At 38.9% G+C, this 13,932-nt stretch overlaps 1 protein-coding gene and 1 pseudogene across 1 annotated transcript in view; one reads left to right on the forward strand and one right to left on the reverse strand.

Annotated features, from left to right (window-relative positions):
- CNTNAP2 (contactin associated protein 2) overlaps positions 1 to 13,932 on the forward strand; it is a 1,951,553-nt gene that overhangs the window by 191,927 nt on the left and 1,745,694 nt on the right. The window lies entirely within an intron of this gene.
- On the reverse strand, positions 4,975 to 6,185 carry LOC121489908 (annotated as a pseudogene).

Consider the following 13,932-nt stretch of genomic DNA (forward strand, 5'->3'; position numbering starts at 1 on the left):
TTTTTCTGGTGTCCTTAGCCTCAAATTGTTGAAATGCCATACTTTTCAATCTTTGGGTATCTCTTCTATCTACATTCATGGATAACATACAGCTTTGTTTTAAAAATCAAGCATACGTTGATGATTCCCAAATTTATATCTCCACTCCTGACTTCTCTTGAAAAGTCCAGACGTATAACCCAACTACCGATGTGACATGGCCACTTATAGAGATGTCTAATAGGCATTTTATTACTAAAATGTTCAAATCTAGGATGTTGTTCTTTAAAAATCTGCCCCATTCACTGGTTTTGCCATATTGATTAATAGCAACTCTATCCCTTTCTGTTCTTCAGATTCTAAATATCTGCATCCAAACCATTATTTGTCTACCCTGAATAGGTGGGCACCACTTGGTACCTCCACTGCTACCACCCTGGACCAGTGTATGACCATCTCTTACCCATAATATTTCCATCATCTCTGCAGTAATCCTCCTGCTTCTGTCCCAACCATTTCTCTTTTCACTTTATGCTCAGAACAGCAGCCAGAATGATTGTTCATACACTGTTAGATCATGTTCTACTTTTTTAAAAACCTAGCAATGGCTTTTTGTCACACTCAGAGTCAAATCCAAAGCTCTCACAGTGAAATGAAAACACAATGAGGTCACTCAAAATTTGAATAAAATAATATCCAAGTTAGAATTGTGAACGTCTGGCATTAATTAATGAAAAGAGATGCTAGAATGCTAGTATACCTGGAGAATAATATATGTGAGCATTGTAATGCAAGGTCAATGAACAGCTGGTTCTCCATTTTTATGGTGAACGCTGCTAAATGGAAAGGATTTAAAATGTAGCAAAGACTTTCTCTGAACTCAAGTGTAGACTGTTTAGGGAGGCAGGCAAGCATTCTTTTGAGGCAGCTGTGTGGCGCTGTGCCTGACCGAGATGGATTTTGGATATGGACGAAAGGTTCATGTAAGAGTGTAAACCAAAGCCCTCACTCACAGCGACCTACAAGGTTCTACCGTCCTGGCCCCACTACCCCTCGGATGACATTTTTCAGGATTCTGACACTCGCCCAACTCTTCCCATCAGGGATTTCTAGTTATTCCTCAAACATAGTTCTGTTGCATTTGCTGTTTCCTCTGCCTAGATCACCTGTCCCACTGCTATCTGCATGAAGACTTCTTTCAACTCTTTCATGTCTTTGCTCAAATATCATCACTTTAGGGGTGTATTCCCTGACCAATATTTAAAATTGCTAGCATTCCATTGGGTGCCTGGATGGTGCAGTTGGTTCAACGTGTGACTCTTGGTTTCAGCTCAGGTCACGATTTCCAGGTTCCTGTCATCACCCCATGTCTGGCTCCACACTCAGTGGACGGTCTGCCTGAGATTCTCTCTCTCTCTGCCCCTTCCCTGCCCTCTCGCATTGTGTCGCTCTCTCTCAAATAAATAAATCTTAATAAATAAATATATAAGTAAAATAAAATTGCTAGCCCCTTGCCCTGCCTCTTGCCTCCACCAGATGACTTTACCCATTCTTCGCTGTACTGTTCACTTATTTAGCTTTTCCCCACCTCCAAGGTGTATATGTTTTAATTGCATAGGTATTATCTATCTAGCCCTTATTAGCATATGAGATCCATTAGTCAGAAACTTTTATTTCTTTTATCTACTACTACATACCTATTGCTTAAGACATTAAGTCTCATGTATTAAATTCTAAATAAATATGTGTTGAATGCGTTTATATTGACAGTTTGTTTTAGTGCCTATGTGAAGAATATGCAGACGTTTATTTACCAAACTGCTGGCATCACACTAGCTGGCAAACCTCAAAAGTCTTTCTGCAAAAATATGTTTCTTTTCATAGTTACAAGCCACACAGAAATTTAATATCCTCTTTCCTCCAGAATATCTTTGTGAATTGGTGTGTGCAAGGATGAAAATTCATTAATCATTTTAACAATTTTTGCATATTTTCACAAAACATTTGGGCTAGGTTTCAAGTATTCATTGTGCAGTTACTTAGTGCACTATTTTGCTGTGATAATTCTGGCAGAGCGTGATATGCACTGCCAGCCTCTTTGTTGTCTTAAAAGTTTTTATCAAAATTTTCTAATTGTGTCTTCCCACCAAGGCATTTGGAAAATTTCCTTAAAATTAAAACTAAGCATGGCAGTCCAGCTACTTGGCAATCTACATGTCAACAGTAGAGTATATACTCACACACCTAAAAAATCCATAGCTGCATTAGGGTAGAAGAATGTTTTGCAACCCTTAGGTTATTATGAGCTACTTACATAATTATAATAATAAAATGATAGACTCTTCTATAGGACAGTTATAATTATTGGTGTCTGTGAATGAGAAAATATGTACCAATGGAAAGTTTATTTAAATTGATTTATAATTTAAATTATACTTTATTAATTACAACACCAACTGCATGTACTTAAAAACGTTACTATCGTAACTGGTAATATGTATTCACATTAGCTACCTTGTGCTAAGCCCTACTTTCAGTTGAGGAAATTGACCTTTGCCTAGAAGTTCAGGAACTAACCTGGGATAATGCAGCTAGTCATAGTGGAACCAGAATATGGACTCACATCTGTCTGTCTCCAAGGTCCTGACTTCTAACCATCCCCGAGAGAGAAAGGCAAAGGGAAGGAAGATTGGCTACCACCTCGTAGCCCTGGTGCTATGAGCCTAGACCAGGTGAGAATATTTGTGAAAAGCACTCATTTTTTTTGGTAACTTCTGGTGCTGGTTGAGGCATAATCATGCACAGTGCAATAACCCTGCACTACTTTGCTGCCTTTTTCCTTTTTAAGATCTTAATTATTTGAAGGAGAGAGAGAGTGTACGAGTAGGGGGAGCCTCAGGCAGATAGATGGAGAAGCAGACTCCTCCAGGAGCAGGGAGCCTGATGTGGGACTCAATCCCAAAACCTGAGATCATGACCTGAGCCAAAGGCAGATGCTTAACTGACTGAGCCACCCAAGAGCCCCTTTTCTACACGTTTAAATGGCTGCTCTTCCAGAGGAAATATTGGCACTAGAGGTAAAAAAACAAAACAAAACAAAACAAAAAAACCTGTTCTTGTCTGGTTTTTGCCACTTAATAGTTATGTGACCTTGGATGAGAGACTTTGCGTTGTAAGCTTCAGATTACATATAGAGAAATAAGTATAATATTGCCAGCTTGGTCTGCTTCTCAGGGCTTTCTAGATTTAAGTGAAACTACACTTTATAATATCTAAATATAAGGCATTCTAATTGTTAATATCATTGTGGCTATAGGCATCTTTCATTCTCCAGTTCCTATTTTATTAATCTTCTAAGGAATCACATGACGTTCTTATACTGAATGGGCAACCTGGTCTCTTTCTTAACAGATTCAATTTAAAATCATTAAGGAGGAGAAAGAAATTGAGCTGTGCCTTTGGGCATATTCTGGCAAAGTAAAAAGCGGCATGATTTCAGTGGGGTAAGGAGGAAGATATGAGACACGTCAATAGCATAAATTTATATTTGGAATAAAGGATCTGTGGAATGGTGTAGCAAGCAGAAGGACTGGCAATAGTTACAAGTCTACAGAGTCGACTAGTTGACTGTGACAGTTTAGTTGCATATTCAATTGTACAGTACAAACTGGGTATCAGGATTGTGTGGTTTCTAAAAATAAGTACAGTCAGAATGTGCTTGTAGCTTTAAAATGTTTCTTGCTTTGTTCAAATTCCATATACATCAAAACAAATAAGCCTTGTCAACTGTGTTTTCTTTGCCCACTTTTCAATTCTTCACCTATAACGAAGAAATCAATGTGTTTTACATTGTAAACTTAAACAAGATGATAATTTAAATATGCAAAAGCTTGATTCAAGCAATAGCCAAGTACATAGAAGTTTATTTTTGTTTAATAGATTTATGTCTAATTAGCTGACCAATGGGGGGTAATGCTAATAGTGCCAGATAACTGAAGTAAATGTTATTTAACAGCATGAGGTTCCAATAACACAAGAACAACCTTCTAGACATTATATCATCCAAACCCAGGAAGTGCCCCCCATGGTGGCAGCACTGCATTATTTAAAATCAGTTCATCATGTTCCTCATGAGTATTGGCCACCTTTCAAAACCATTTCTGGTCATGAGCTATTTGTGCCTGCTTTGTGATAATAAATCTCTCCTATAATCTCTAAGACTCACGCAGACAATGTCTGGAGATTCCATTAAAAAGAATGCAGAGGAATTCTGCCCCCTGTTTAATCCCTAATTAAATAAAATTAGATTGTATAATTACATTAATTTACAGAGTCCACAATACTTTATGAAACATCTTTTCATTTGACGATGTATTTTTTTGTTGACTTATTCAAGCAGGCTTTTTGACATTTTCATAACATTTTTAACATTTATTAGAAACTTTATACGAACATTTTTTATTGTATCTTACATAAGATAGTACAGAGATTTGCATAGGTTAGAAGCAAGATGGGTGGTTAAGGAAGGCCCAGGCCAGACGTTATAGGTCAGAGGTCACTGGGAGGAGGAGGAGGTTCAGAATACCCAGTCAGGTGAGAGGTGAAGAAAGGCTAGAACACAGGCACAGGGCTCCATTGGTATCCCAAGGGTACACATCTCTACCTAAATACCTATGTGAATTTGTTCCAAGACTTAGGAATTCCCATTACAAAGATGTCTCTCTCGTGAGGCACAGTCCCAAATACTTTCTCCATCCCAGCAGCTCCGGCAGGAATCACCTGTCTTTTTCCTCTTAGCATAGAGGGAGAAGACATCCACAACTTGCAGACACTATTGATCCCTTCCTCCAAAATTTGGTTTATGTTTGACTATATCAATCAATACCCCAAACAATGTGGTATGAGTTGTCCTTCAGTGAGAGATAGTCATAAATACTTGTTTAAAGAATGGAAAATTCAAGTCCCCCAAACTCATGTGGTTCCCAGAACAAACTATCAACTGACAGAAGAGGGTTCTGGCTTCCTAGTTGCAGTAGCCCCTCTACTTTGAGGCAGTGGCTCAGAGGCATTTTCAGAATTTGAGACCTCTGTGATCTGCCCTCATCTCCAGCCAACTGAATCTGGCCCAGAATATCTGCTGGACCTTCAGCAATCCCTTTGACTGAATGATCTTCAGGGGTGAGTGAAGGATCAAAAAGCAAGGATCAAGTTGGGTACCAAGGACCATCACCCACAATATCAAAGTCCTACTCAGGCCTATACATCTGAGGAGGCCACTTCCAGTTGGCATTGGGAAGCAAGGATCCTCAGGGAGGCTTACAGGACCCCTGGCCGCATTTGAAGAGAACTTGATTTGTTCTCTGACAAATATGGATCAGGCAGTGTCTGGTCATTGGAAGAGACCGACTGGAACAATAGACATCGTCCACAAAGGCCAAGTGCCTCTGACTGAAACAGATCGTATGTGCCTGTTGGACGGCACCATCCGTGGCCAGCATTCTGCATTCCTCCAGCTGCCTGGGTAATAAGGCTTCCCCTCCATAGTGCTAATGATACTGCAGAAGACATTTTAGAGGCTTTTATGTTCTCTAGTTCTTTGGCCCAAAGTCCCTCTGGGCCAATCAAGAGACTACCACATAGAGCTTCATGTTCCATTCTGTGATTATGTAAAAAAAAAAAAAAAAAAAAAAAAGTTGCTTTTTCATGCTGAAGTCAATTAAACTGATTGATAGACAGAGATTGCAAAAGAATTAGCTTCTCATGCATGATCGGGCCACTCCTTCTGCTGTGTAGATACGAGCATGTTCAGAATTCATCTGGCTTCACTGTGGCTACTTTCTGGAGACAGAGACCCTAGATCTGACTCAGCATAAGAGCTCAGCTGGCGTAAGAGTGTGTTTCACCTATGTGGGCCCTGAACTGGTTTTCTTCATTTGAGTATGAAATGCCAGGGCATGTTCAGCACCGAAAGGTACCCCATCTTCCTTCCCATGTTTTGGAGCAGCTCTGGGAAATCTTTTTTTCATTCCTCATCAGTATGATACTGCCTGAAGGGTGCATTCTTGTCTTCAAGGATATGCCTAATGCAAAACTCCTGCCCCTCCAGACAAGGTTGCAAATGTGGGCGATGAGTGAATGAACAAGACAGGGTCTCATGAGATCCTCCCCCAACTGGTTGGCAAAACATGGATCAAAATCTTGTTCATACCGAAACTTGTGCCACTGCACTGTGCTGTGCCCCAGCCCCCTGGCCATGCCAGCCACTTCTCTCAATCAAGTTTTAACTCTTGGGTGTGTTGTTAGTTGGTGAAGAGGTAAACAGAAATACGTATTCATCAAACTAGTTACTTTCTCCACCTTTTTCATTCTCCCATTGGGTTTCTTGAGTTCTCTTTTTTATGAGCATTGCTCTCATCTTTGTACAATACAGTGACAAGGGGAAATGAACGTTCTTATTCTTACAACAGTCAATAGTTGGCCGCATAACTGTGTATTTCAAACAAGAGAAACAATACTTTCTAGATGAAAGTCTCAATAGAGACATATCCACATAAACACAAACAGAGGCACATACAATGTTACAGAGCTTTCTAAATTAAATGATGTTTTATTTTCTGGGCAGCTCTCTCCTTTGACATCAGATGGATTATGTCTTAAATCTACATTCTTGGGATCCCTGGGTGGCTCAGGGGTTGGGCGTCTCCCTTTGGCTCAGGGCGTGATCCTGGAGTCCCGGGATCAAGTCCCACGTCGGGCTCCCAGCATGGAGCCTACTTCTCCCTCTACCTGTGTCTCTGCCTCTCTCTCTCTTTCTCTGTGTCTCTCATGAATAAATACATAAAGTCTTAAAAAAATCTATATTCTTGTTTGAAAACCTTCCACAGGAGATTCTGGGATTGTACCCTGAGTTTATAATTCTAATAGTCTATGTATTTAGAATGCAAGTTCTTGACATCTAACTGATAAAATGCTGGTTACCAACCTCTAACCTGGGGCTGACAGAGTCCTGAAATCCTATCTCTCTATCTCATCTTCCCATTGCTTGGTAATTAATGGCCACAAGGTTTCACCCTACATAGCTGGCCTCATGGTACCTCCCTCTTTATTTGGGATGTGAAGAGGTACTCACTTCCTGATCTCAGCTCTGATGAGAGGAACATTCTGTCTCCAAAACATTCACGTGAAAATAAGAAAGTATAAGATAGAGGGAATGAATGTGACACCCGAATGAGCAAGGTCATAAAAAAATACATTAAATATATCTAGTGCCAGATTATTCAAAAAATAATTATAACCGTGAATTTAGAAACTATGAATTAAGGAGTTGAAGGACATATTGTTTTATTTTTAGGTGTTTGCATAACTTCAATACTAGCTGCCTTTAAAGCAACGAACTTGAAAGTCCATATAAAGTATATTCTTCGACCTCTAATTTGCGAAAAGAAGGGTTAAATAATTAAGACAGAAAATTATGCAAAATGGGTAAATATGCCAATTTCTTTTTAGTATTTCATTGATCTCACCCCAACTGCACGATTAGAGGTTCTCTATAGAGTTCGTATGTGGGACTGAACTCAGTGTTTCATGTGGAACATTGATACCTATGGATTTTCAGCTTTGCCAGATCTTGTCAAGCCTCTTTTCCTCCCTTCGAACGCATACATGTATGCACACACACGCACACACACGCACACACATGCACACACACACACACACAAACACTTAAAAACAAAAACAAAAACATTTTACTGTCAATGTTACCTAACCATGACGACTTGGGAGTCCGCTGTGACATTTCTCCAGGTCACTGCTTATGGTTGCAGCTTCTGCACAGAAAATTTTCTGCCATGTTTCCCCTCAGCTCGTCAAGCACAGCTTCCTGTCTTGCAAAAACAACTGCAATGATGGAGGTCATTATAACATCTTGTTGAATGTAAGCAAAACTGAGTTCTTTAGAACACCGTTTGACTAAAGATCAGATGCTCAGGCTCAGTCTGGGAAAAAGAATAATATTGATGGGTACAGACCTATGAAGTCTAATGAAAGAAAGATCAAAAGAAATCATTACAGCTGGATTATGAAGGTTGAGGAAAGATAGTATTAATGTGTATAAAGTGTTTTAATAACAGCAAGCTAAAGATTGGTGATTAGAATTCATTATTCTAGAGATTGTTACCACCCTTAAAAGAATGGTCTTTTTTTAGACTCCCTTCACCTCAAAAAAAAAAAAGAAAAGAAAAAAAGACAACCTAAAATAATGATGTTTCAGCTGAATTCTAAATTTAACACCAAACTGGAAGTGATTATGGGTTAAGAAATGGACTCTACAAATGAGTGAAAGGAAGACGGTAGTTTATCCTCCTCTCTACCCGGGCTTTGGGGCCAGTGTGATATGTGATGATTTTTCCTCACGTGAGGAAAATCAGGTACTTTGTACATCACCTCGATAAGATGGTACCAGTGGGGGCTGTGAGTCCCTGAATCTTGTCTGGGAAGCAGCTGCTATTATTTATCTGCTGTTGTGGTTAATCTCAATTAAAGAAGACTACGGTATAGTAGAAGGAACCTGTGGTCCCATTTATTCTGATTATATTACGTGCAGAATTCTAGGATCAGAGGAAGGACCCCATAGTTTAGAGCGAACAGGGATTTGCAGAATTGAATGTGTGAGGGTGGGCACAGAGACACCAGGAGGTGGTAGGTGGATCGTTTCAGGTGGTGATGATGGGCAGTTAAGGGAAATCTCTCAAGGTTTTTAGGGCTTTCTTATCTGTACTAAAATATATGAAGCCTGTGAACAACTTAACTTCCATTGCTGAGACCTCGGTCGTCTCATCTATGGAAGTGAGATAGGGTTCCATGATCCCTAAGGTCTTTCCAACTCAAACATGCTGTAATTCTGACTCTTGAATTATTTTGTAACCACAGAGCATTCCGATGAGCAAGCACCTTCAAACAAAGTCTTGTCCAGTAGTCAATTGCTATGACACATCACAGTTGCCACAAAATTGAATGTTAATACAGCTATAGCGTTTTATCTATGTTTCTTGTAGGAGTATATATAAAAAAAAATCATAATGTCCATGAACAGCCCCATATTTCTTTTGTTAAAATATTCTGAAATTATCACGGAGTCTGATAAATAACATGTAAACATCAATTTTGTTATAAAGTAATGGCATGTAAGTCTTCCAAATGACTCTGTAAGAGATATTCTATATAAATCTATATACATTTTTGCACATGCACACGCGTGAGCATTTGGAATAGTACAGCAGTGGTATAAATTGTGATGACTCAGAAACAAACTCACTGACTCTTCCCCTCGCATCCAGAAAAAAAAAGGACTACAGTCTGATCTCTTTGATTTACAAATCTGAAAAGATCTCTCCTAGCTTAACGGCTCCAAATTATCTTAGGATAAAATGCCAGACTCTTCACATGAAACAAAAGGCAGCTCCATAGTAGAGTTGGGTTAACTTCTGTAGGCTGCGTGTCCACATTTCTTTCCCTGACATAATCTAAGCTCCAGCCATTCTCACCTACTTGAAAATGCTTGAATTCTCTCTTTTCTTCCCTGTATTAAGCCTTCGTAGGGCCTGTCTCCCTTGACAGAAGTACCCTTCCTCTGCTTCCTTGACAGCCAACGCCTTCTCTTGCCTCAGCTTTCAGCTGGGTGAATTTGACTTTCCGTGAAGGACATTATAACCATTTCATAATATCGGTTCTGCATCTGACAAAGGGGAAAGAGACTAAGACTTTAAGTAATTAATTCGTGTTTATTGAGTACCTGCTACTACTGTGTAAAAATGACACAGGTGACATAAATATGCACAAGATCCAGACCCCTGTGGAAAGATTATTTGTGAAATATGTACACATAATAGTACTAATCCAGAATGCTACATGGGAAATCCAAGTGATAGGATGATTTAGAAAACAGAGTGACCACATTTTTCTAAATTTGGAAAACAACTCAATCTGATGTTATTCTAAGAGTTTAAAAACTCCATTGGCCCAAAGGCCCTTCCATTCTGAAAGGTTCTCCTCAGTCTAATTAATCTTGGATGATTGCCTCAGGTTCAGGTGGGAGGGTCTTAGACCCCCAAATTCCAATCAGAGTGGTTCCACTGGTTTTCTGTAGCTTTTAAAAAAAGTTTGAAAGCCACAGGTGTTTTCCACTGGAATAATAGTATATAATGACATTAATAGATATTCTCAAGTTGATTTTCACTTTCAAGGACATTGGTGGATAACAAATCCGTAGTCTCTAGAGTAGGACTTGTTGCCCTAGTCACTGAAGCGAAATAGTGATTCATCCGTTCATGGCAATGTGTGATATCAAGGCACCTCAGGACACCTCACACTTGCCATATGCATTCATTATTCTTTCTTTTTTGCTTTTAATGGAATTCCACAGAAAGAGTATTTATTGGAAATTACCATACAGCACTGTAATCTATGAAAATGAGTCAATGTCCTCTGTTAATAGCAAATGTGTCAATATTGTGCAGCAGGATTTTTTTTTTTTAAGCAGAGAAGGAAGGTACTGAGCTTAAGAACTAGAAACTCCTGAAATATCTGTAGAAGAAAAAAAATGACATCTTAACTACATATTTTCCACCTGAATATGAGTTTTAACATATTATTTAAGCTACTTGTAATTTCTGTCTTAATCTAGCTTTGTTGTGAGCTAAACTAAGCATACTTCTCTAGGATTCAAGTGTTCACTATATGAGGTAAATTAACTCTTCCAAGGCTCTAGGGTACCAATTAATGCCCCAGAGGAGGTAAATTACTAACCGGTACCCTGCTGCTCTAAGAAGACTGAATTTGCCTCAAATGGTTTGCTTGCTATCTGTTAGAGAGTAGATTACTCCCAATGGTTCTCTGTAGGACAAGATCCATTTTTACATGGAAAATTAGATTCTTTCTGATGGGCAGGCTAGACTTTCCCAAATGTGTCATATGATAGTCATGATTAGATTATCAGGAGCTATAAATGCCTTTAATGAAAGCTTGACAAGTCCATAAGTAAATTTAAGGACATGGAACAGGATATTTAGAATATTTAAAATGTTTAAAGGTTTGTAAGCATAAGAACAAGAGATCTGACTTGTATCATTAAGGTGGAACCTTCGATCATTATTTAGAAACATTGAGGAATGTGGTATTACCCAAAATGTCACAAAATGGTATTCATCCTTTTCTTCACTGTTAAAAATATAGAAATAAAGATGCAGTTGGGTGCCTGGGTGGCTCAGTCGGTTAAGCATCTGCCTTAGGCTCAGGTCATGATCCCAGGATCCTGGGAATGGAGCCCCACATGGGGCTCTCTGCTCAGCAGGGGAGCCGCTTTTCCCTCTCCCTCTGCTGCTCCCTCAGCTTGTGTTCTCTCTTCGTCAAATAAATAAATAAGGTCTTTTAAAAAAGAAATAAAGATGCAGAAATGCAGAATATTTTTCACTCTAGCATCCTTTGCCCATGGATTTTTAATGCCATTTGAATACTCTCAGTGTTAGAAGATGCTTTTTCACTAAGTCCAGCTACTAGAAAGTTGTACTTTATACTGAGGTAAAAATGACCTTCCTCTATCTTGAGTTGTTCATTATTGCCCAAGTGGTTTTTAGTGCCTAGGAAGTCTAAGACCCTGCAGAGTGAAGGGAAAGATAGAATTCCTGCCTTCTTGAACAGTAAAGTCTAACAGAGAGAACAAAAACAAAACCATGATCATTCAATTGTGATAGATGACATGAAGAAAATAAACAGAAGAGTTCAAGGTAGAAAATAATTCGTGTAGGGAAAGGGCGGTGGCAATCATAGCTATGTAACCATGAAACATTGTATGAGAACAATAAGAAGTCATCCTTCCATGGAATATTTCTAATAACCCCATGAAACAGAATTAAAGTAAGGCCTGGAGTGGTTGTCATGACATCCAGAGTTGTGTAGCAAGTACGTTGCAGAACTAGAGTTTAACCCTGAGCAGCATCTGCCCTAACTAGTAACTACCTGTTTTCTAGCTAGCCAGCTACATCTACATCTACCAACTTCTATAAGTTGTGCATTAAATAGTGCTTCAATTCACAAGAATAGATGAGATATTTTAGGGACTAAGTTTTGGGAGAAGACCCAGGACTGAACCCGGTGTGATCCCCAGCAGTGAGCACTGAGTAGAAAGACAAAATGATCAGAGGAGGACAATGAAAATCAGTGAGCCCGTAATAGGAGGACACTGTTGATGGAGAAGTGATAGGGGACTAAGGAGACTGTCCTGAGATGAAATGGGGTAGTTCTGCTTCATGCGGTGGGGAAGTGAGTTAGGCGACCGTGCTGGATTATGTCATGGAAATCATTGGTGACCGTGAAAGAGAAGTTCTCATGAAGTCTTAAAAAAAAAAAAAAAAAAAAAAAAGGCTGATAGATGAGAGTAAGAGTGAAAGAGATAAAGTCAAGATAGAATATGTGGACAGCTATTTAGAATTCTGTGATGATAGAAGAGGAGTAGCTGGAGAGAGAGATTGGGTCATGGGGAACCACCTCTCTTCCCCCCCAACATGCACATTTGTGTAAAGAAAGAGCAACTGAGCATATGGATCTGCTGATAAGAGAAAAGGGAGCCTTTAAGCATGCAGGAGAGAAAACAATATCAATATATATGTTTCTTTGAAGAGCCAAAGCAAGAGAGGATTCAGGGAAGAAGTGGGAGTTTCAGTGTTTGCTGGAGGAGGGACTTCCCTTATTTACCATGCGAGAGAAAAGATGTGTTCCAGGGTACAGAACTTAGGGCAGTGGGTTCTTGCTCTGCAAATGGTGATAATGAAAAATATTTAATAATGTTTATAATGGCCCCCCCTCTATGCTAAATGCTTTCCATATGTTATTTCAGTTAATTCATGAAATTCTCAGAAAATTATTTTATTTTTTTAATTAACTGCTGATAGAACTGAGATTCACAGGAGTTAAGTGATTTGCCTCAAATCAACAAATCCACTACTTGCTAGAGCTAAAGATCTGAAGGCAATCAGCATGGCTCCAAATTCTGATTCTAGAGCCAGAAATTTACTTAGTAAATTTAGTAAATTCACTAGTAAGTGAGTGGTGAAACTCAGAGAGCTAAACCAGCCTTTCCAAGTGTATGCACCTGTTTGCTGACAGGGCTCAGTGCTCTTCCACTTTACCTAATTCTCCTGCTTTAGAGGCAGGAGGCATTTTAAAGTAAAAATATGTGACTGCTTATCATGAGCTTTATTCACTGATAATTTAGTGGAATTTGGGGTGGAGACTGTAAAGATTAAAATCATAAGAATCAGACATTGTTTTTCAAGAGAGGAAAAAAAAATAAGTCAAAGGACTTTTCATATCACTCGTATAAATTTTCCTAATGAGAACTCCATGTATATACAATTAGTTTTAAAAAAGAATTTTCCAAGTGCCTGATTAACTTTTTAATCAGGATGCCAAGATGATTAGACACAGCCTGATTATGTAAGAAAAAATGTAATGAAAGACAATGTTCTGCTTTTTTTGTTCACATGTGCACTACAGAAGCAATTTAAAGAGGACGTTCAACAATTTTTCATTTAACAAATCTGATCAAAATTAGCAGTGGCAATATTTCAAAGGCTGTATATGTGTTAATTTTTTTCTGTATAACAGAAAGAAATTTCTTTTAAAAATATTTATTTATTCATGAGAGACACACAGAGAGAGGCAGAGACATAGGCGGAGGGAGAAGAAGCAGGCTCCTCGCAGGGAACATGATACAGGACTCGATCCCAGGATCCTGGGATCACAACCTGAGCCAAAGGCAGATGCTCAACCACTGAGCCACCCAGGTGTCCTAACAAAAATACATTTCCAATTTTTAAATTTTTTTCTAATAGAATGGTTGTCACACTTATAAGCTCTTATTATAAAATGCTAAGAGGATTTTTAAATTTCATATTGCAA

Source organism: Vulpes lagopus, chromosome 4, assembly GCF_018345385.1.
Source record: "Vulpes lagopus strain Blue_001 chromosome 4, ASM1834538v1, whole genome shotgun sequence".
Classification (NCBI taxonomy): Eukaryota; Metazoa; Chordata; class Mammalia; order Carnivora; family Canidae; genus Vulpes; species Vulpes lagopus.